The sequence below is a fragment of the Acomys russatus genome, chromosome 26, assembly GCF_903995435.1.
Source record: "Acomys russatus chromosome 26, mAcoRus1.1, whole genome shotgun sequence".
In the NCBI taxonomy this organism is placed as follows: Eukaryota; Metazoa; Chordata; class Mammalia; order Rodentia; family Muridae; genus Acomys; species Acomys russatus.
The window spans coordinates 39,984,701-40,006,581 of record NC_067162.1 but is presented as its reverse complement, the minus strand read 5'-3'; the positions used below and the strand labels follow the sequence as shown (position 1 = coordinate 40,006,581).

General features: G+C 47.2%; 1 pseudogene; it reads right to left on the bottom strand.

The window, feature by feature from the left end:
- Window positions 1-19,503: 19,503 nt before the first annotated feature.
- On the bottom strand, window positions 19,504-20,404 carry LOC127209489 (40S ribosomal protein S2-like; annotated as a pseudogene).
- Window positions 20,405-21,881: the final 1,477 nt, after the last annotated feature.

The window sequence follows — 21,881 nt, the reverse complement described above, 5'->3', positions numbered from 1 at the left end:
GTGGGGTGGAGGAGGGTCTGGCACAGCCCTCTTGATATTTGGTACCAAGCATCAGACAGACTGGCTGTGCTATTCTTATGCTAATTATTTTACCAAGTGATATTTGATTGTTTCTATAAAAGGTTTATGTCAGTGGAACTCACCACAGGCTTTTTAATGACCTCAAGACGAAAGGAAGAAATGCACCCGAGTCCATTAAAGAATTAGGCTCTGTTAATACACCAGTCTGGGGCACCTTCTCAGCCTCAGAGGGAAAGGAGAAAGGCTCTCCACTCACTCAACAACTTTTGCTGAGAGGAGTGGGGGTAGATGGAATCCTCACCTGGATTCTGGTTTTCTTCCATTCTTGAAAAGAAAAGTGGTATAGAAATCAGAATATTGCAATAGCCAGCCAAAGTGGGGATTAGGATGCTACTTGACAAGCCAAGTCAACACAGAATATTCCGGAAACAACCATATAAAATGTCTTTGCCTCGCTGGGGGTGGGATCTAGAGCCTTGTGCATGCTAAGCACAAAGCTCTTAATACCAAAGCTGTGTGACCTCTCTTCTACCAATCAATGAACAGTCACAGAAGTGAGGGCCAAGTGGCTTTCCCAGTGTATTCAGACAGGATCCAACCTATCCAGGTCATCTGATACTCTCTGACTGAAGGGTCTGTTCCTCAGTCTCTGTGTCTTGTGCTAGGACAGAACTCAGGATATGGTGGGAATTTGGGGCACAGCCTTTGTAAGGATGAAGTGGCTCGAGCCCCGTAAGCTGAGCAGGAGAGGGAGGCACTTCTGCTGAGATGAGATGTACAGGCTTAGCTTTGAAAACAAAATTCCCTGAAAGTCACAGTAAATTGCTGATGTTTTCACAATTTAATCACCAACCACTTCCTCCTTTTATTCTTCCGAACGTGTTGTGTCACCACAAAAAGAAAACAGAAGCGACTGTACTTCCAAGACTTTGTAAAAATAAAGGATATTTATCATACTCTTCTCAGCAGCCCTGACATGTGGACGCAAAGCCTGCTATGAGACGCCGTCCAGTGACTCATGGACAGATGGATGGATGCAGCTAGCTTTGCCATGGTCCCTGAGTCCCACGAACCCTCCAGAACACAGAAGCAAGTCTGATGCTAGCAGCTCAGCCATCTCCCAGTGGTGTCCCTGTCTATAATTATTAGCAATGAGTAATCGCCCTGCCTCTAGCCAGTGCAGTGAGCGGCTGCTCTTGGGCACACAGAGCAGCTGCAGACAGCCCCAAGCGGGTACATCACCTCTGTCGCTGCTCCTGGGTCAGGACAGGTGCTATTCCCAGTCACAGCCAGACACATGGCACATTGCAGAAAGGAAACAGGGAGGGAAGAACTCACACAAGAGGGATGTATAACAGAAAGCTCAGATTTTTGCAGGGAATAACATTCTAAGGGATGTAACAGAGCACCCCAAACTAAAGGATGTCAGGCTGTGGTCCACAGAGGACAGAGGGAAGCTAACCTTTCTTGAAGGAGTTGTGATGAGAGAGAGAGAGAGAGAGAGAGAGAGAGAGAGAGAGAGAGAGAGAGAGAGAGAGAGAGAGAGAGAGAGACAGAGAGAGACAGAGAGAGAGACAGAGAGAGAGAGACAGAGACAGAGACAGAGACACAGAGACAGACAGAGACAGAAACAGACAGAGAGACAGACAGATAGAGAAGCAGACAGAGAGACAGACAGAGAAAGACAGACAAAGAGACAGACAGAGACAGAGACAGAGAGGAGAGAGAGACAGAGACACAGAGACAGACAGAGGTGTCTACTAGAAAAAGGAATGGTTAAGCAACCAAATTTAAGTAGTAAAGGACCCCCAAACTACACTCTCTCTAATATGGTCACAGGCACAATTGGCAGGCAGACTCTTGAGAGGAGAGTGGGTGACCAATGAGATTGAGGCTAGAGGCCCAGGAATACCAACTGTATTAGAAGGTAGACTACTAGGCTGCGGGTACTGCCCATATGGAACTGGGCCAGTATTAGACCAATTGGTACACACAACTCCTATACACACGGAGCCATTCCCAACATAGAGAGACTTTTCAGCTCCAGTAGACAGCCATATCTTTCCCAGTAGCCAAGAAGTCTCTGAAGGACTGAATACAGACATTCCTGATTTCCCTCCCTCTCTACTTCCCTTTGTCCCGCTAAGATCTGTGGACCTTCCTCCTTGAGCTAGCCTCTGTGCTAAGTGTAATGCCACTGACAACAGCCCTGACTGTGGGTAGTTCGGCCTTGCTGCAAACTCATGTGCCATGGATCCTAGAGCTCTGCCTTGAGGCTCACAGCTCTCCTCTCTACAGCATACAACCCATTGAGGCAAGATGTGTGTGTGTGTGTGTGTGTGTGTGTGTGTGTGTGTGTGTTCTATAAGATCACAGGGACGTAAGCACATTATCATGGAAGCATTAGAAATCTGGTGTGGGATCCTCAGGCTCTTTCTTTCTCTCCCTCACTCACTAAAGGTGTTCTACTGAAGTGGAGGTACCATGAGATTTTTCTAAGCCATTAGACTTGCCATTCATGGCAAATCAGTTCCCGGCTCCACAGTGGATAGCGTGTGACACGCGTTTGCTTTTGTTTTATAGCCCTGATATTTAGAGGTGATCTGTTTACAGCATCATTGAGTAGTGTATCCTGGTTAATAAATTGATTATTAACCTTGCCTTTCAACCCCGCCCTTTGTGACTTCTCTTTTGGCCAGACTTCTTCTAGGAGTTTCCCTACTGGATTTCCAGGTCCTTCATTATCTGGCAAATAAGAGCAGGTCAGGAAATGCCTGCACAGTGAGTGAGAGAGCGAATGAACACTGGCAACCTCAGGGCTAGCAAGGACACCCATGCCTAGGCCCTGCCCTGAAAGGTTCAAAAAGAAGAGTAAATTTACAAGGCCACAGGGATTTGTCCAATCAGTAGCAGGGCTATGGTCTGTCTTAACCACCAAGTACATCCTGTTTTCATCTCCCTGACTGGCCTCAGTTTGCTGAACTTTCTTTCCCAGAGTGTGTTCTGCTGTGGTGATGCGCTTCCCCCTGGAAGAGTTGAGGCTGCCCATGGAAAGACCACTGACCACATTACTGAGAAAGAGAAGTAATATTGCTTGAAATTTGACTAAGTTGTGGGTGCCTGGTTCCTCAGTGTGGATACCCTGTGAGAAGCTTATTCATCCTTGACATAGGTTACTCATTTGATTCTCATGACCCTGTAAAATGAATTTCATCCTATCTTTTGAATAAAGAGAAAAATATATGTTCCAAAGAGGTAAAGGACCAAAGTCACACAGCTCCTAAATAGTAGGGGTGGTCTTTGAACCCTAGTGTGGCTCCAGTGTGACTCTAATGTCTCATCTTTCCAGGGGTCACTTTTTGGGTTTAAAGAGAGGGCCAGGCAGAAAGAGAAAGATAGAACAAGCTAGAAACAGAGACATCTTCTTAGAGGCTGGCAGTGACATGGGAATAACTTTTCTGAACTCTCTGTTTATCCAAGTTTGTCACTGGTGTTTTTACAGGAAGCTGGAAGGACTTCCTGCTTTGGCTCTCACAGATGCAGAGCTAGATAATTCCCCTATTGACATACCTTCAGGGCAAGGGGAGGGCCCGAGCTGCTGACTCTTGTGGGATTTCTGGACAAGCGCTGATGGATCACCTCCACAGCTATTATCTCCCCACAGCTGACAGAAGTGGCTGTGTGTGTGTGTGTGTGTGTGTGTGTGTGCGCCTCCATGCTTGTGCATGCAAGCATGTATAAGGGGAAAGCCTTTCTTCTATACTCCCAGGGCCTGTGAAGCTGTACACTACTACTAGGCCCTTAGTGCCTGTCACCTCCTTTGCTACTGACTGTGGCCTATCTTCATCTATGGAAACAGACTGCTGATTCCATTTCATAGCTAAGATGTCAGGGCTCTATCATCCAATCTCTAGGTTGGTTTAGAAGAAGAGACTAAAAAGAGTGAAGCCATGCCCCACAGGGATTCTAAGGATTTCCCCAGTGCTGCGCATCATCTGGTAGATAAAGGGCATTGCATGGATACCAGGCACTCGATCGAAAGGTTTTCAAACATTTTTATTATTTAGATGGACCTCCAAGGCTGTGTCAGTGGGAACGTAGTCAACCAACCTTGTCCTAGTCAAGAGGCTATTTACTCTTGAACACTTGAGGACCAATGCCAATGGTGTGCGGTGCCATGCATCAGGATTCAGTGTTCTTGTAGGAAACCTGTGAGGTTGACAAAGTAAAGGCCATAGAGGGAAAATGACCAATAGCATCTATAGAAGGGAAAGAGAGAGCACCCTCGGACAAGGGGAAGAAGAATTGGTGTGGGCAAAGCATAAAGAAGGCAGAACATGCAAGACAGGGATTAGCAAGATGTGTGCCAGTGACCCAAGATCAAATCAAAGCATCAGAGGCTCAATTCAGTCCCGAACTCCCTAGGACACCAGGGAAGGTCTCTCATTATCTGGTCCCAGCTTCCTTGAGGAATGTCAACTCTGGCCTCCCTGCCTCTCCCCTGACTCACTTCACTGGCAAGCCTTGCTAACACAGACCATCTTCAGTCCCTCCTTTCTGCATGGTGTCTAGCTTTTTGTTAGGGCTTCTTGGCTCTTTGAGAACAGTCCTTCCTGCCCCTGCAAAGCAGACCACTCGATCTTTACAGTAACAGCTTAAAGCTGCCATGCTGCCTCCTCCTTCTCCATGACTCTCTCTCTCTCTCTCTCTCTCTCTCTCTCTCTCTCTCTCTCTCTCTTTCTTTCTCTCTCTCTCCTCCTGTGTTCTTTCCTGTCTGTTGTCATCCTACGTCACAGCACACAGCAGGTTGCCATGGCACACTCCTTCAATGAAATATAAGCTTCTTCATGGGATTGAAGGACCTGTCTGACTTTACAATCTGGTCTTCAGTATCCATGCGTGGATTCAACCAGCCACAGATCTAAAATATTCAGAGATAGTTGCATCTGTCACACACAAAACAGTAGACTAATAATTTATACAGGGTATAATTGCATTCAGTACGATAAGGGATCTATAAATGACTTGAAGGCCATGTTATGTGTAAACGTATATAAATGAACTACCAGGCCATCTTATGTGAAATTGAGTTCTCACATTGCATTATCACAATCAGGGGGCCTGGAACCAGCACCCCACGAATACTGCGGGAGAACAGTAATCCCACACCCTTCCCCTAGCATCAGCATGACTCAGAAGGTGCAGAAATTACTTACTGAGTGTGTGGGTGGATCAAACCAGGAAGTGACTATCTGTAACAGTGAGAGGACAGAGAGTCGGGTGTGTCTGGAGTTGCACGACCTATGTCAGTGGTTACTAACTGCATGTGGAGCTATTAAACTTATTAATGAAATGAAAGCTGAAACTACAGCTCCTCATATGCAGCGGCAATGTGTGGGGAGTGGCTGTGGTATTGCAGAAAGTTCTACTGCACATTACCTCTCCGTTCGTCCCATCTTCATCTCCATGGATGCTGATGGCTAAGGACTCGGGGAGCTGGGGTTTGGAGAGGGTTATTGCTATTCTCTGTCAATCACCTCACTCTTAGTGAGTGGGGCCTGCAGAGATAGACCCAGGGTCTTAAAACATGGGTACTTGTCACAGGGAAAACCAAAGTACTAGGTGAGCTGGCTCAGCTCCAGTGGGCTGCATCTGGCAGCCTTGGAAACCCGGGTGTCTCTGGCCTTTAATTGAAGATGCTCTGCGTGGGCAGAATGAGGTTAGCACAATCTGAGGGATATGCTTCTTGAAGGGGAAAAAACCCCAGCTAAGCCCGTTTCTTCTGATGCTTTGCTCAGTTCCACAGTGCTTATTGGATCCCAAGATCAGGATATCACAAATGCTGTCTCTCACTGAAATGAATCTATGCAAGGGGAATGTTTAACACGCAGGAAAAGAAACTGCTGCCAAGATGACCGTGGGGAAGTGGTGGGGACCCAGTTGTCTCTTTGATGCTGTCACTTCAGGTTCTAAGGATGCATTCACACTGGGGTTTAGGTGGTGGCCCTGGAGTCCCATCTTCCTGGTGGGTGGAGGTATGCACAATTTGAACTCTCTATGGGCAAATCCTCATGTTTTTTTCCTTAGAACATAAAATATGCATGATTCCACATTATAATGAAACACACATATTTCTGTAAGTCTTTCTAGCATGCAAAGTGCTTTTTTGTATAATATTTTATCAGATCTCCTGACAAGAGAGGGAATGAAGCCTTTGGTTTTGGAGAATAAATGCTCATTCCAGTTGTTATCTCTAGTTTTATAGTTAAGTTTCAGGCACGTAGTGGCTATGTGAGAGAGGAGATGGTGGGGAGAGGAAAGGAAAGGGGGTGGGCAGATGGGAGAAAGGGAGGTAGGAAGGAGGAAGGTAGAAAATAGGAAGCACAGGACAAAAGAAAAAAGGAGAGTAAACATAAGATAGAGGAAGAAAAAAGAAGGGAAAAGAGGGAAGAAGGTACTAGTGGCACATCCCTGTTAGTTCCAGTTCCAGATAAAGAAAAGTGAACAGCAGAGTTTAACAACTGTCGTTGGCATTGTAAGTCAGGGATGTGGTGTGAATCCAGGCCTCTGTCTCCAGATTGCATTCTGTCATTCCACCCCCTCTCCGGGAAATCCTCTTCAAGCACAAAGGGACCCAGCCTGTCCGCCCACTCGTTCTCCTATGGCACGGGCTTCCTCACACAGGAAACCAGGGAAAGGTCTCTCCCCCTGCCTGAGAAGGACCTCTTTTCCATGACCCTTGACCTCCTCACTCGACCCTTGAAGTGACCTTACCCTCTTCGTGATCTTCGGCTTCAAACTGGGACACAAAGTAAAGCTACAATGAAAGGTGGCAGCCACAAGCCAGAGAGTGGCTGAGGCGTATGTGCAATAAGCTGGGAGCGCGCTTCCTCCCAAGGATGCCTCCATTCAATCTGTGTTTCAATTCCAGTGAGTCAGGACTTAGGGGGATATTATTATGCCTGTAACATTCTTATAATGAAGCTGTGTCTGGAAGTAGGTAAGGAAAAAAAATAATCTTTGACATGGGGGAAAAAAATGAGTGATAGGCTATGTTCCCAAGATGACCAAAGGGACTTCCTGGCGCAGGCTGAGCAGTTGTTAATGGGTCATGCTGTGGCCGTGATGTTCGGAATAATTAAACCACAAGCCTACAGAAATCCCAGTAGCAGGAGCATGGTGACAAGACCCCACCCGACACACACACACATACACACACACACACACACATACTCACACACTCACACACACACACACACACTCACACACTCACACAAACTTTCCAAGGCTCCTAACAGAACAAAGCGGTTTTTACTATCACAAAATCTTTATGAATTGCCATCCTTGAGGTGACGTTATAGACTTTATGATCACATTTAGGTAGCTTCTTTAAATTATTGAAGGCATTTCCGAGGGCCTGGTCTCTTGGAGCAGAGCTGGGAGAAAGGTCCCCGTCCCCCATCTGGAGGTGGGTTAATGATGGTGCTTCTACCGCACAACGCATCCAGGACACCGAGGTTAATAAAACCCGTAGCTCTTCTTCATGGGTACCAGGGGATGGTTAATGTTCAAGACTGTGCAGGACCTCGGCTTAATGTTCCATATGAAGGATCGACCTGCCAGACGGCACCCTCCCTGGTGCCAGCCTTGCATATTAGCACATGCCAGAAAGGGGCTAAGTAATCTAGGAAGTTAGGTGCTTTTCATCCAGCTGGGTGGCATGGACCAGTCTTTCTGTGGCCCCATGCCCCAATTTAGGGGCAGCTACTGCACTTATAGAAAACACTGGGCAGGGTGCTAGGTATCAAGGCCTGTTCCTTCTGGTCCTGGATCAGAACAAGTCTCTCCACACTGGGTTCCCCTTCTTTGTTAGGGTACCTGAAGGAACAGGGTTCTCTCCTCCTTTGGCGCAGAACAAGAGAGAGAGAGAGAGAGAGAGAGAGAGAGAGAGAGAGAGAGAGAGAGAGAGAGAGAGAGAGAGAAATCGGAGACAATAGAAGGTGGTATGTCAGTTTTAAACTCTAAACATCGAAACATAGGCTTTGCTCCACAGGAAATGAAGCCAACCCTGCTGCCATCCGGTTACAGCAGAAACATCTGTGTGCCTTCAAAATTCGGATGCTGAAGTCTACACCACCACCACCCCTGCCAAGGTAGTAGTTTCAGGAAATGGCAACTCTGGGAGGAGACTGGAGTTCTTAAGGAAGAGATTTGGGACTTTATCAAAGAGGACCTGAGTAGATAAATTGCCCCTTAGCCCTAGGATGATACAGCCAGAAAGCATCAGCTGTAAACACAGAAAGATGTCCTCGTCAGACAATACGCCGGCCAGTAGCCTGATTGTGGATTTTCTTATTCCAGAACTGTGGGGAATGATTTTTCCATCGTGTGTGAGCCTCTCAATCTATGACGTTCTCTCAGGCCACATAGACAAAAACCCAGCTGAACTCTAGCCATGATGGCCAGGCCAATCAGACTTGGTTTGACAACTGCCAGAAACAGTCTGTGAGAGGGACTAAAAAGGCAAGGAATTTTAAACCTAAGAGTTGAGCCCGGTGGGGCACAGCAGGAGAGTGAGGAAATCATTGGATAAGCAAGGAGTGGTGTCTGCCATTTGTAAGTCTCTTTGGCAGCTGGAAGTAATTCCACCAGTCACCTCTAGGAGAGAGTATCCAAAAAGAGCCTCAGAATTGGGCCTGCCAGTGCCGAAGCATTTAAATACTAATTCCTGTTACTCCCCAGCTGACAGATAGATACTCCAGGGTTTCTAGCTTGCCATGCCTGTTTGTAGAACTGGTTCTGCTACTCAGAGAACCTTGGGTAGAACACATGAAAGTATGTGTGGCATGTACTGACCCAGAAAGGCCTGATAGGAGTTGAGATGCCTTTTCTAACATGAAGCCCAAATTCTTTCTCTCCCAAATGAGCCAGTCAGTACTTCCTACATCCTAACAGGAAGATTAAATGTGATAATACAGGAGCCCGATAAATGCTAGCTATGGCTATTGCTAACCAAAAGGATGGCTTTGCTTACTGCAGCTGGGACTATAAACTAGACCCGGTAAAGAAGCCTGGTGACTTGCCTGCATTTGGAAGCATTCACTGTGGACCTAGATATTTTGCTATTTGGAAAAATCATCTTTAGTGTCTGGTTGGGACTCTAGAGCAATGAAGGGCTAAATGCTGTGAGTACAGAAATGAGCATTTTATTCTCTATGGGACAACAAAACAGGAAGGATACAGGAATCCCACGCCCTATGTTAAAATGGAGAAATCAGGGGGCTAGAATCACATTTCCCTAGGTGGAGATTCATAATGTTCCAAGCATTTGTGTCTGGAGTCCACTTCCGCATTGTTACAAATTTCCAGCCAAAAGGTCCCCCTTTCTGACCAGCTGACATTTTGCCTCTGCAATATGTTGGAGTCCTTGGGATTTCTTCACTGGGAGGTGAAACAATGCCCGCCCGCCCCCCCCCCCCCCCCCGGTGTATGTGCTTGGAGCCTCTCTCTCAGATCATTGTAGCACAAGAAGGCAGGCTAAAGGGTCCTTATCTCAGAACAGTCCCACATTCCTCCCATCATATACCTTCTCCTGCATCCTAGAATGAATTCGTTGGAGCACCTGTAGGTTATTAGGTGACACAGCTTATTGCTTTAACTTTGATACTCTCCAATGTACTATGGTAGGGTCTTGGGGCTTGGTCTGGTGCTGTGTATTCTGATGATAATTATAGGCCTCCAATATCTGATTGCTACCCAAAGAAGCAGACAATCACATACCCCAAAATGACGTTTGTACCCTTGCCTCCCTGTTTGACCAATAAAAACCTGATACCAGGGCAGGGATTGGAAGAAGGTAGATGTGGCAAAGGGTTGTGGGCTGAGGGAGTGAAGGATCTTCGGAAGGAGAGAGGAAGAGAAGAAGGGAGGAAGTCGGTATAGATTAGGTGGTGTAAGAAGCACATGACCAGCATGGATGGAGAATTTGGCCCAGATTATGAACATAAGCGAGTATTTGGGATTATGGATGGGAGGTCGCTCGATAGAAATTATTAGAAACAGATATGGTATGGGATAGTGCCCCACTATGAGAGGTAGTTTAGGGAATTCATATCTGCCCTGCCCCAGGTGAATCAAGGCTATTTTAAAATACAACAGGTGTCTGTGTTTTTATTGATTAACAACAGGTTAGAAAATACTGCCATAATAATAATTAGCCTAATAATAAACATTTATTAGGTCATACCTTTAAATTAACCGCAACATTAGGGATTGTGTGTGACACTTGTGTTCAGAACATCACCAGATCTTAAGATCTGGCATCGGCTAATGGGACTCACCATATTTGGATGTCAGTGACATAGTAGCATCCTCTGCGTGAGTTCCTGTGGTCTAGCACTGATAACGAACCTCTATGTGCTCTGTGAGCATGGTACAAGTATATAAAGAATAAGTGAATGAGTGAATGAGTGGATGCATAAATGTCCTGGGAAATAAGAGAGGAAGTGGAGGCATATTTAATGAGAAGATAAATTGTTTGGAGACGTGACAACTTCTCAAACTCCCCTCCTTGAATTGCACCCACATCCAGGACTCTATGCTGGCACAGCCATGAGAGTTCCCTTTTCGCTTTTGCAAATTCAGTTCTGCTGTTCGCTACTAGGTAGATATTCCCAGTCTTACATCTAAGAATAAATAGTCCAGGCTGAAGAAGAAGAAGAAGAAGAAGAAGAAGAAGAAGAAGAAGAAGAAGAAGAGGAAGAGGAAGAGGAAGAAGAAGAAGAAGAAGAAGAAGAAGAAGAAGAAGAAGAAGAAGAAGAAGAAGAAGAAGAAGAAGAAGAAGAAGGAGAAGAAGAAGAAAGATGTACCTCTCAGGTCATGGTGCATCACTCATCCATAACATGCCATCTTCAAATTCTAACTGGTGAAATCATTTTAACACCATTATGAAAAGTCATATAAATCAGATGTCCCAACCAGTTTGTTTTAGTGAATAATGGAAACAGGCCTCAGTGGAGAGTGTTTCAAAGCAACGACAAATGCTTCTGGAAGCATGCGTGGAAGCAAAGGGGGCGGGCCAATAGAAACTGTTTTGTCTGACTGCCACTTTACTCCATTTCATCTCTTACCTGTTCAGGTGTGGAAATACTACACAGCAAAGACAAACCCCCTCTTCCCCAGGAGTCTAGGCCATAAACAAAGGCATTCTGGGAAATCCTTTTGACCATCAGTGTCCTGAGCCTCTGGTTTCTCTAGTGAAGCCTCATCTTGGAGCTGCCCTGTTGTTTGTTGTTTTGTTCAGACATACGTATTAAGTGTGTGTTCTGTTTTAGGGCTCATTCTCAAGAATAGCCCTGCTCTGAGATTTCATCATCCATATAGGAAACCCAGAGAACAAAGTCTGTGTGGAAAGGTCTTACTGGAATTCCATGGAGAGTCAGGCTCTACCAGAAGAAAAACCTTAAGCCTAACACATGGCATTCAGGGACGGAAAACAGGGGACATGGACCAGCCAGGAAAGGTGGTCCTCACAGTGGGCATATTCAAAGGCAAAGAGGTCAGAGTTTCTGGTTCCAGCATTCTTTACTCTCTGTAGTGATGTCTCAGTCCTGATCCCATCCTGAAGGTTGCTGGGTAGCCGTTTGCATCTGCTGTCTTAGACCGAGATCCACACCAAAAGATCATGATTCTCACCCCTCCCCCCCCCCCACCATGAACACAGCAAACGCAAAGTCCCTGGCCTATTTCAGGTCTTCTCTTCCCTACAAACAGCTGGGATCTGAGTGAGAAACCGACTCCCTGCATTCAGGGGGGAACATGGATGTATTGTGAGCCATGCACTGAAGCTGCATCCGCAATGCGACAGCTGTTATGCCCATCCCTGTGCCTGCCACAGTATCCCCCAAGGGATTGACTGTACTCATGAAGCCAAAGTACAAACAAGGTGACTGCCACATCAAAGAGCCAGAGTCCATCTTGAGGGCAGAGCCTCACCTAGGACTACCTGGTGCCAGCCCTGTCTCTCATCCGTCCTGAAGCAGGACCCTCAGGAGTAGGAAGGAACCAGTGGCTTCGGGCCACTAACTACACCTCCTAGGTCCCTTTGTGGCCTCTGGACTCTACCTGATCATGCGTGAAATCACATGTCTTCCCTTATGTCTCAGGTCCTCTAGATGGATCCCAGGCCTCAGTAGTCCTTGCCTGTTCTGCCTCTGGGAATGGAAGGAAGCAAAGGACAAGGCAGTGCCGTGTGATCCCATCATCAAAGAGTCCCCTGTCCCTTGGTCTTCTGCCAGACACAGGGCTTCGGGACCCCACCCCCCAGCCCCACCCCCGGGGCACCTCCAACCTTTTACCTAGGGCCCCACTGGCCGACCTTGGCCTGTCTCTGGCCTCAGCCAGGGCGCCAAAGCTGCTCTTGGACTTGGGCCAGGCCAGATCCCATGCAGCCTCTCCCCAGACATACTGGGGCCACCAAGTTTCACTGACGAGCCTGAGCCTCGTACCAAGCTTGCACCCGGTGTTCCCAAAGTCCAGCTAGGCTTGCAGGTGAGCTTATCAAGACTCGGATAGGGCCGGAAATCTGTCTTCATCCTCGTGGGTTGAACCTTTTATTATTATTATTATTTATTTTTTTTTTACCACTTCTTCCTTTTTGAAGATGCTGTGTCGTGATGACACTGTATTGTTCAGTGTTCACTTTATTTTCTCCTGAAGACCCCCAAGAGAGGAGAGTCTCTCTCACACGTACATACCCCATTTTACAGATAAATACACTAAGATCCAGACAAGAAATACCACTTCTGTTCAAAGTTCCTTGGTAGCTAGGACTGGAATTTAAGCCCGTGCTGTTCCTGCTCGCAGCCCACAGTCACAGTGCCTCAGTAGTTGTGTGTCTGGGTACATGTTGTTGTTTTTCTCTTGGCCTGAGCCCTCATCTGTGACATGGGGACATCATCTGTGCCCATTGTTCAAATAGTCTGTAAAAGGTCAGTGAAGTGACCCATGACAGGGATGTGTGGCAGGCCTAGAAGCAGAGAAGTTGCTCATAAGCATAGCCAGCATTGGTACAGGTGTCCTTAGTGGTGACCCAGCTAGCTCTGCCTTTCCTACTTGGAGTGCCCAAGCCCTGCTCCTTTGTGGCCCCCTCTTCCTGTTCAAACTCAGCTTTCCTGCTCCCTCCTCACACTCACATGCCCCCTTCAGTTTTCCTCTCCAGCTCACTCATTTTATTTGTCTCAAAGTCCAAAGACATCTGGAATCATCTTCACTATTAACATGTCTGTGCAAAGTTTACTAATTGTTACGATTAATCTATTATTAACGTTTCCTGTAGAGGTGCCAAAGTGGTGGCCTGGCAGAGGATTTTTGTTTTTCATTCTCTCTCTCTCTCTCTCTCTCTCTCTCTCTCTCTCTCTCTCTCTCTCTCTCTCTCTCTCTCTCTCTCTCCTGAAGTTCTTGTGTGCATTTTTGCCTCCAACTAATTTAATCCTTGTGACCAGACTGGCTAATTTTACAAAGGATTAATAATCCAAAGGGAGAAACTCCTCATCTCCTTAAAGTTTATAGTGAAGGGTCTGCAGACCCTCGATTTAGATGACAAACCTCCCAGCTAGAGGCTGTGTGACTCTAAACAACTTACTTAACCTTGCTGAGCTCTGCTTTTCTTTCCAACTAGCAAAGGAAGACAGGAAGTACTGGAAGGGGAGGTTGTAGAGTTTGGTGAAAAATGCAGAGCCAGTGGCTGGCATACGGCTGCTACTTATTCAAAGATAAGTCAAAAATTCAGTTGGAATAGAGTTAAAGGACATGGATAATATGGAGAGGGGAAAGAGTCCCAGCAGTGAGGACTCAGTGCCACACTGTGTCCCCAGCCAGCCAGGACTTTAGAGATTGCAAAGGGCAAGGTCCTCGTGCTCTCTGAAGCCTTTCTCTTCCTGGTGAAATAGGCTGTTTTTCTCGAGAGTAATCCCAGGCCTCCTTATAGAGTTCGAGGAGAGAGGCTCAGAGTCCACACTCACAGACTAGATGTTGCCATGTGTTTGTTCGTGTGTGTGTGTGTGTGTGTGTGTGTGTGTGTGTGTGTGTGTGTGTGTGTGTGTGTGTGTGTGAATCACCTTGCCTCCCTCTGCAAGGCTCAGCAGCCCAGACTTTGGACAGGGGTGGGGTGTGAATGCAATACCTTTTCCTTCCCTGGGGGAGCTCAGTTCCATTTCTCCACATTCATTCCCAGTTATTTTAAAAATAAAAAGTAAAAGGTTGAAAGTCATTGCCTGTTACGGTTTCACAAACAGTGGCTCAGGATCCAGGACTCCTGGCTTCCCTTCCAGTCTACTGCAGGGCCTGTGGGAGCACAGGGCAGGTTGTAAGGGATGCCAGATGGATTGGGATACTTTGCAAAGGGTCTGGACTGGCCACTCCCATGCAGAGCCCAACTCCAGCTGATTCAGAGGTTAGGAAAGTAGCGAGTGGATGATCTGATGAAGGAGAAAGGTGCCCTGAAACTCAGACTGGAGCTCATGGGCTGGGCTTTGGGCTGTGAGCACAGGTGGATTGCTTCATTTGTCCCCTCAAGTGACTTTTTAGAGTTACAGAGATGTTAATAGGGCAAGAGATATTCAGGTGGCCCAGTATCTTCACGAGGATGCCTTTCAGAGCACTGTGGGAAAGGTAGGGTTGGTTGTAAAAGATGTGGCAGTGGACACAAAGGTTGTGGCTGTGTGGTTTCAATATAGAAGGGTCCGAGAGCCAACAAATGTTCTCAGCTTCTAGAAACAACAACAACAACAACAACACAAAAAGGCCAAAAAGAGGCTTTTTTTTTTTTCCTCCAGTGGCCCCAAAAGGAGTCCAGCTCTGCAGTTAGGCTGCGGTTCAGTAGAAGTAGAAGACGAGATTATTTCTTCCATTCCACACTCAGGCCTGTTCCCCGGCAGAGTACCTGTTGCCTGGCAGGCAAAGCCGTAGGCAGTCAGAGCTAGCTAAAGTTTTGGAGTCATAAGGAAATCCTAAGACTAGGAGGACCCTTCAGCTGGGAAGCAGGATCCACATCAGGCCTCTTTGGCCCCATGGATATACAGAAGAGGAGCATTTTTTCCTATCAGTTTCCATAACTACGCCAGGAAGGCTCCAGATGATGTATAGGCAGGGACGGGAGGTAGCAGGTCCCTGAGGTCAGGATTGTTACACTAAGGCCATCAGCCCCTGTGGAAAGAGCCTGCCACACCAGCCTCCACTTCCCAGCCCTTTACAATTTTTTTTTTTTCAACAAAAACTACAGTGTTCATAGTCAGGCAGCTGGGTTTTTATTATTCATACTCATTTCTAAAAGGGAACATTCTGGCTTTAATTAGAATGAAAAATATGAGTTGTAGAAATATTCAAATATCACATGGCGCCATTATTTACACCATTGATTCCAGCAGGCAGATAAACACAGAGTCAGATGTGTGCTTTGCGCTATTTAAAGAACAGAGCTGTACTCACATGCTTCTCAACCTCCACACATGGGTGAGGGACTGTGAAGAAACCCATGATAGGTATTCCATGCATGTGGCCTTAGAGGTGTTGGAGACCCAAAAAGATCCTAATCAAATGTAGTGTCTTGTGTCAAACTCCTGGTGCTATGTGCCAGGACCTTTTATGACTGTCTGTTCTCCTAGAAAATTAACTCACAAGATCAGAGTTTTGGTTCATTTTACAGACAGGTAAGCTGAGCATCCCCATAGGCACACACAGACTTGTGTATTTGGATTCCTGGTCCACAGCTCATGATGCTGTTTGAGGAGAGTGCCACCTCTCAGATAGAGAGCTGGCATATGCGAGCCACAGAGTGTGAGCCTTCTTGAAGGCTATATTTATTCACCGGTGCCTCCTGCTTCCTGTACCTGTCTGTTGCTATGACGTCATCAGCCACAACTCCCTTCCACCATAGACAGAATCTCTTCTACCTGCTTGCAGTCCCTATAATGGGCCGTCTCCCCTAGACCGTGAGCCAAATAGAAGCCAACCGCCCTTAAGTTGCTTCCACCAGTTATTTTGTCATATCAACAAGATCAGTGACTGATATAGAAGGTAAGTGACTAGTGTAACCACCTTCCAAAGAAAGGGAAGACATTTGTACAAGGCTGAACCCACCACTGCAGAGCAGACATCAGGTCACACCTCCCACAGGGACTGAGAGTGATGGATGCTTGCCACGTGTGCCAATTGTGTCATGGCATTAATCCCCTCACATGCTACCCTAGGGTAGCCTGATGGTCAGGTGGTTCCCCAGTCCTAGTCAACCACACATGAGGCAGAGGCAGGAATCTGTGTTCTATGGAGCTCCTGAAGTGATTCCAACACACAGCTGTATGGAGAGATGACAACCTGTGCTTTGGTATATTGTCCTAAAATACTCCAAAATCTCAGGAAGAAGAGCTATTGTTTGCCCATTTTACTTTATTATCATTGTTGTTGTTGTTGCACGCAGGGCAGGAGCTGGCTTTGCGTATCTTCCTCTATCGTCTTCCATCTGATTTGGAGACTGAGTCCTTCACTGAACAAAATCTCCTGGTTTGCCTACACTGGTTGGCCAGTGAGCTATAGGGATCTATCTGTTTCCCATTAATATCCCAGCACAGCATTACAGACAAAGCTGCCACTGCCAGCTTTGGGTTAATGCCAGAGACCCTGAATTCAAGTCCTTATACTTGCCCATTGAGCCATCTCTTCACCCCCTCTTCACCCATTTTAAGGACACGAGGCTATGTGACATCCACTGAGTTGAAAGCGGACCAGAACATTCTAGAACCTTCTTTATCCTCATAAGTGACTTCCTAGTGGAATTTGCTTATGAGCCTAAAGAGGCTTTGTAAGGAGAGTGTATGGTGCCTTCTGGATATATAAAAGTCAAATTTATCTTTTGATTTCCCCATCTTGTAGCTTCTATCTCTTTGAAAAGTCATGACAGTAAATGTACTTTGGCTGGGAGGAACCCATTTTCTCTAGACTACTGACCCCCCTAACTGAATCCATTTAAACATATTTTTTCTTTAAGCATAGCAGCCATTTACAGGCTTGGTACATGTAGATCTGGGATAGACCAGGGTGGAGGGGTTCTGTATCTAAGTTTCCCTCTGTTGAACTTCATGGTACCTTCAGCTCTGTTCCGTGCCCAAGGGCAGTCTATGATCAGGGAGTGAGATCTGGTCTCCTAGATAAGAGAGTGGATCATTTTCTCTTCCAATACGCTATAGTTAAGCCAGTAGGTGGTGCTCCATTGGCCAAAAGACCAGAAGGGCATGTGGCTGCTCTGATGTCTTGCCTGACCCTTTGACCCTGACTATCTCAGTGCTTCTTGTTTGTCTAGTTCTCTCTCTCTCTCTCTCTCTCTCTCTCTCTCTCTCTCTCTCTCTCTCTCTCTCATTACATCACCCCCAGAGCATATCATTATGACTTTCTTCTGGCTCCATTAGCAAGAAATCATGAAAATTTACTAAAACAACAGGTTTGCTTTCACTGTCCATCCCAGGCTCAACTCAGGTCAAGGTGGTAGCAGCAATTTGACACTTTCTCCAGCTTATAGACATTTAGTCCAGTCTCTGCCTTTGGGGTCACATGGTGTCCCGCCTTCATGTCTCTCTGTATTATGACACAGCTTTTAAAAATGGCCCTAGGTTTTGAATTCAGTCTGAGCCACTCTAGTGTGATGCGACCACACTAGTTTTAACTTCAAAAAGCCCATTTTCAACTCTTCTCACGTTCCATCCGCGTGTCGTGGCTTGAATGGGAAATGTCCTCCCCACAGGCTCCTGTCTTTGAACACTTGGTCTCTAGCTGATAGTGCCATTTAGAGAGACTGTGAGCCTTTCAGGGTGTAGGACCTCACTGGAGGATGCGGGGCAATGTTGCTAAGGCTCAAGGCTCATCACCCAGATTCTGGTCTCCTCCCTGTTTCCTGATTCTCCAAGATGTGACAAAGGTGTGCTGCCTGTCGCACTTCCCCACTGTGACAGACTGAACTCCCTGAAACTGTCAGCTAAAATAAATCCTCCCATCCTCAAGCTGATTCTGTAGGGTACCTTGTCACAGTGACTAGAAGAGTGATGTCAGGGGACAGGAAGTTAGGGAAGCCACCAGTTCACCCCAAAGCAAAGTCACTAAGCTGGCAGTCTTCAAAGGTCCACAGTGGATCATGCCACCACTCTGTTGACACTCTGTCTTTTGTGTGGTGGTGCTTGGAATAAAATCCAATTCCTGGGCTAGAGAGATGGCTCCGCTGCCAAGAGCACATCCTGCTCCATCAGAGGACCTAGTTTTATCCCCATCATCCATGCTGAGTGGCTCACAACTATGTTTAGCTCCAGTTCTAGGGAAACCCTAGACCCCTGGCCTCTGTGAGCATCTGTATACAAAGATATGTAATTTAAAAGTAAAAATAATAAATCTTAAAGAATAAAATAAACTCCAACCCCTTGGCTGAGCCTTCAGACCCTGATAGGCTCAGGTATGGACAGAACCCCCAACCTCAGCTTGAAGCCCACCTCGACCTCCCTCTGCCCTTGTGCTGGGTTCACATCATCAGGCCCACCTACCTGCCAGACACTAAGCCAAGAATAATTCTTCATTCACTGCTAGGTAGAGCAGTGAATGAATTCAACAGACAGCTAGTAAATGCCTACTGCTTACATGGTCCCACAGTCCAAGCTAAAACTTAGAGAAGACTAGGGCTGAGAGGTAGCTCGGTGTTTGGTGGCTTATCTGGCCTGTCCAAGGCTCTGAACTCAAGCTCTAGCACCACAAAAATAAACTAAGAAAAATGTGGTTTTTCTACGTGGCTGGGGAGACATCTGATACCAGATAGTCAGAATGTAGCAAGACAAAGCCAGTGAAAGATGCATGAGCTGAGGACCCGGGAGGCCCAGGGGAGGAGGAAGCACTTTGGCCCGTGGGACCAGGCGGAAGTGAGGGAGAGCCTCCCAGCAGACCAGACTTCTGAACAGTCTGGAAGGAAGAATTTCTGTCTGACTCCTCCTGGCTGCCAGGAATAGAGAAGCCAATCACTACGACAACGAGTGAGAGGAGGCTGTGCTGCAGCTCTGAGCAGGCATCCTCATCACCATCTGAGGCAGCGCCTCTTTCCCGCGCTTCCTTGCTTTAGCTCTCCATCTGTAGCACTTCCTAAACATCCACACAGTGTGCTAGGAAGATCACGGGCTTGGGAGATGCGCTCAGTGGGAGCACTTCCTTCCAACATAAGCGGAGGAGCACAAACCCTATTTCACAGTGTTTATGGGAGGGCAAAATGAGGGGGAAACAGATACCTCGCTCCCCAGTATCTACAGGATTTAGTTCTAGGACTATGGCAGATTCCAACATCTGCAAGCATTGAAGTTTATACCAAGAGGCAGAGTCTGCTTGGAACCTGTGCCCATCATCATTTTATTTATTTATTTTTATTTTTATTTTATTTTTTTATTTTTAACAGAAGTAATCCACTTTATTTTTCTCGTAAAAACCCTTATGTGGTAGCCACAGCTGGAGCCTGGGTCCTCTGAACAGACACTCTGGTGTGGGTTTTCACAAGATGATCAGTGAATTCCTGATGAGGAGACTTGGTGAACACAGTTTCTTTCCAGAGGTCGGGTGTCAGGTAGCTGTAGGTCTTGGAAATGGCATCAAAAATGGCCTTGGCAAAGTTGCCCAGGGTGGCAGTACAACCCCTGGCTGATGTGTAGCAGTCATCAATACCGGCCATCATCAGTAGCTTCTTGGGCACAGGAGCTGAGACAATGCCAGTGCCTCTGGGGGCAGGAATGAGACGCACCAAAACAGAGCCACAGCGGCCTGTCACCTTGCATGGAACAGTGTGTGGCTTGCCAATCTTGTTCCCCCAGTAGCCTCTCCACACAGGGACAATGGAAAGCTTAGCCAAGATGATGGCCCCTCGGATAGCAGTGGCTACCTCCTTGGAGCACTTAACACCAAGACCAACGTGACCATTGTAGTCCCTAACAGCGACAAAAGCCTTGAACTTGGTCCACTGGCCGGCCCGTGTCTGCTTCTGCACTGGCATGATCTTGAGAACCTCATCCTTTAGGGATGCGCCCAGGAAAAAGTCAATAATCTCGGACTCCTTAATGGGCAGGGAGAACAGATTAATCTCCAAGGACTTGATCTTCATATCCTTAACCAGGCGGCCCAGTTTGGTGACGGAGATCCACTCCTTGTCTTTGGCTTTTCCTCCACGAGCCCCGAGGCCTCGATCATGGCCACGGCCTAGGCCAGGACCGCAGGCCCCTAAGACCGCTGCCGAATCCTCCGCGGCAGCCGCCTCGCCCTCCTAATCCTGGGCCCCCGGTCCTCCGGGCCCTCCCGCTGCACCGGCGTCATCCGCCATTTGGTGTTTTCCCGAGGAAGAAGAAGCCCATCATTTTAAATTGCATCTGAGCTACTCATAACACCCGCTGTGATATGAGTATCAACTAAAAAGTTGCTCCACTGTCTTATCTGGGGAGTGTGGGGGGGGGGGGGGGGGGGGTGGATGGGGGGATTAGTGTACAGGCTGTTAGTTTTCTTTTGTGTCATTTTTGGAGGCAGGGCCTTGTATAGCCTAAGCAGACCTCAAACTCACTATTTAGCTGAGGATGACTTTGAACTCATATCCCATCTGCCCCCTACCTCCCTGGTACCAGAATTATAGGCATTTATAATGATACCTAGTTTACCCATCACTAGGGCTCAAAGGAGGGCTTTCCATGTGGTACACAAGCACTCTAGTAACTCAGATAAACCTCTACCCTAGATGGTATGTTATTAAGACATATTTTTGAAAGGCTAGCAAGATAGCCAAGGCTGACATCCCTGCCTTTAATCAGAAGAGAATCAGCTTCCACAGGTTACCTTTGACTTCCACAAGAACCTGTGGCACAGGTGGGCCCTGACACACACACACACACACACACACACACACACACACACACACACACACACCTAATGAAAATGAAATGTGAAATTTAAAAAATAATTTTGATTCATGGTTGAGTCCGTGAACATAGATGTGGATGTGGACAGTTGGTTGTCACGTGCTTGGGACCGGACTGTGCCTAGCGCATTTAGATGCTCAAAAATAGAGTTTTGTACTGGGAATGGAAGACAGTTGTGGAATGCTTGCCTGTTGAGACCAAGGTCCCATGTTTGATCCCTAGAACAGGAAGGGAGGAAGGAAAGAAAAGAGGGAGGCAGGGAAGGAGGGAGGGAGAGAGGGAAGGAGGAAGGAAGGAAGGAAGAATGTATTTTGTATTTGCTACCATCTTAGGTCTGAAAGTTGCCTCTGGATAGATGGCCTGAGGTCTAAGAGGACCCCACGATCTTCATGGCTAGGCTGCTGAGGAGGAAGCTGGTATGAAGCTGGCTACCTGGATCCTGGGCTGAAGCTGAACCAGTTCCCCTAAGGAGAAATTATGAGGGGGAGGCAAGGAGTAGGCCTAGCACAGAGTGCTCAACAGACAGGAGGCTCTGCAGGCAGAAGCCTCAGAAAACAAAGACTGTGACTTTCTGCACAGCCCTTACGCCGGAGACTTGTGGGTCCTTCGGGTGAATGAAACAGAGGGTGCCCAGCATCTCTGCAGCTTTGGGTGTGTTTCTGCCAGGTCAGAAGCAGCTGGGCTAGCTCTGTGTGTTTCCCAGCCATGCATGTTCACAGTCACTGGGAGGCAAGCTTGCAGATCTAGAGAAACCTCCGTTCCCACCAGCAAACCTGGGCTACCAAAACAGCCGGGGAGAGGAATGAGAAATAACAGAGGCAAAGTAATATAAAGGAAGTGAGCACTGAGTAGATCTTGCCCATCCTCTCTGCATAGATTTCCTGCCATGGA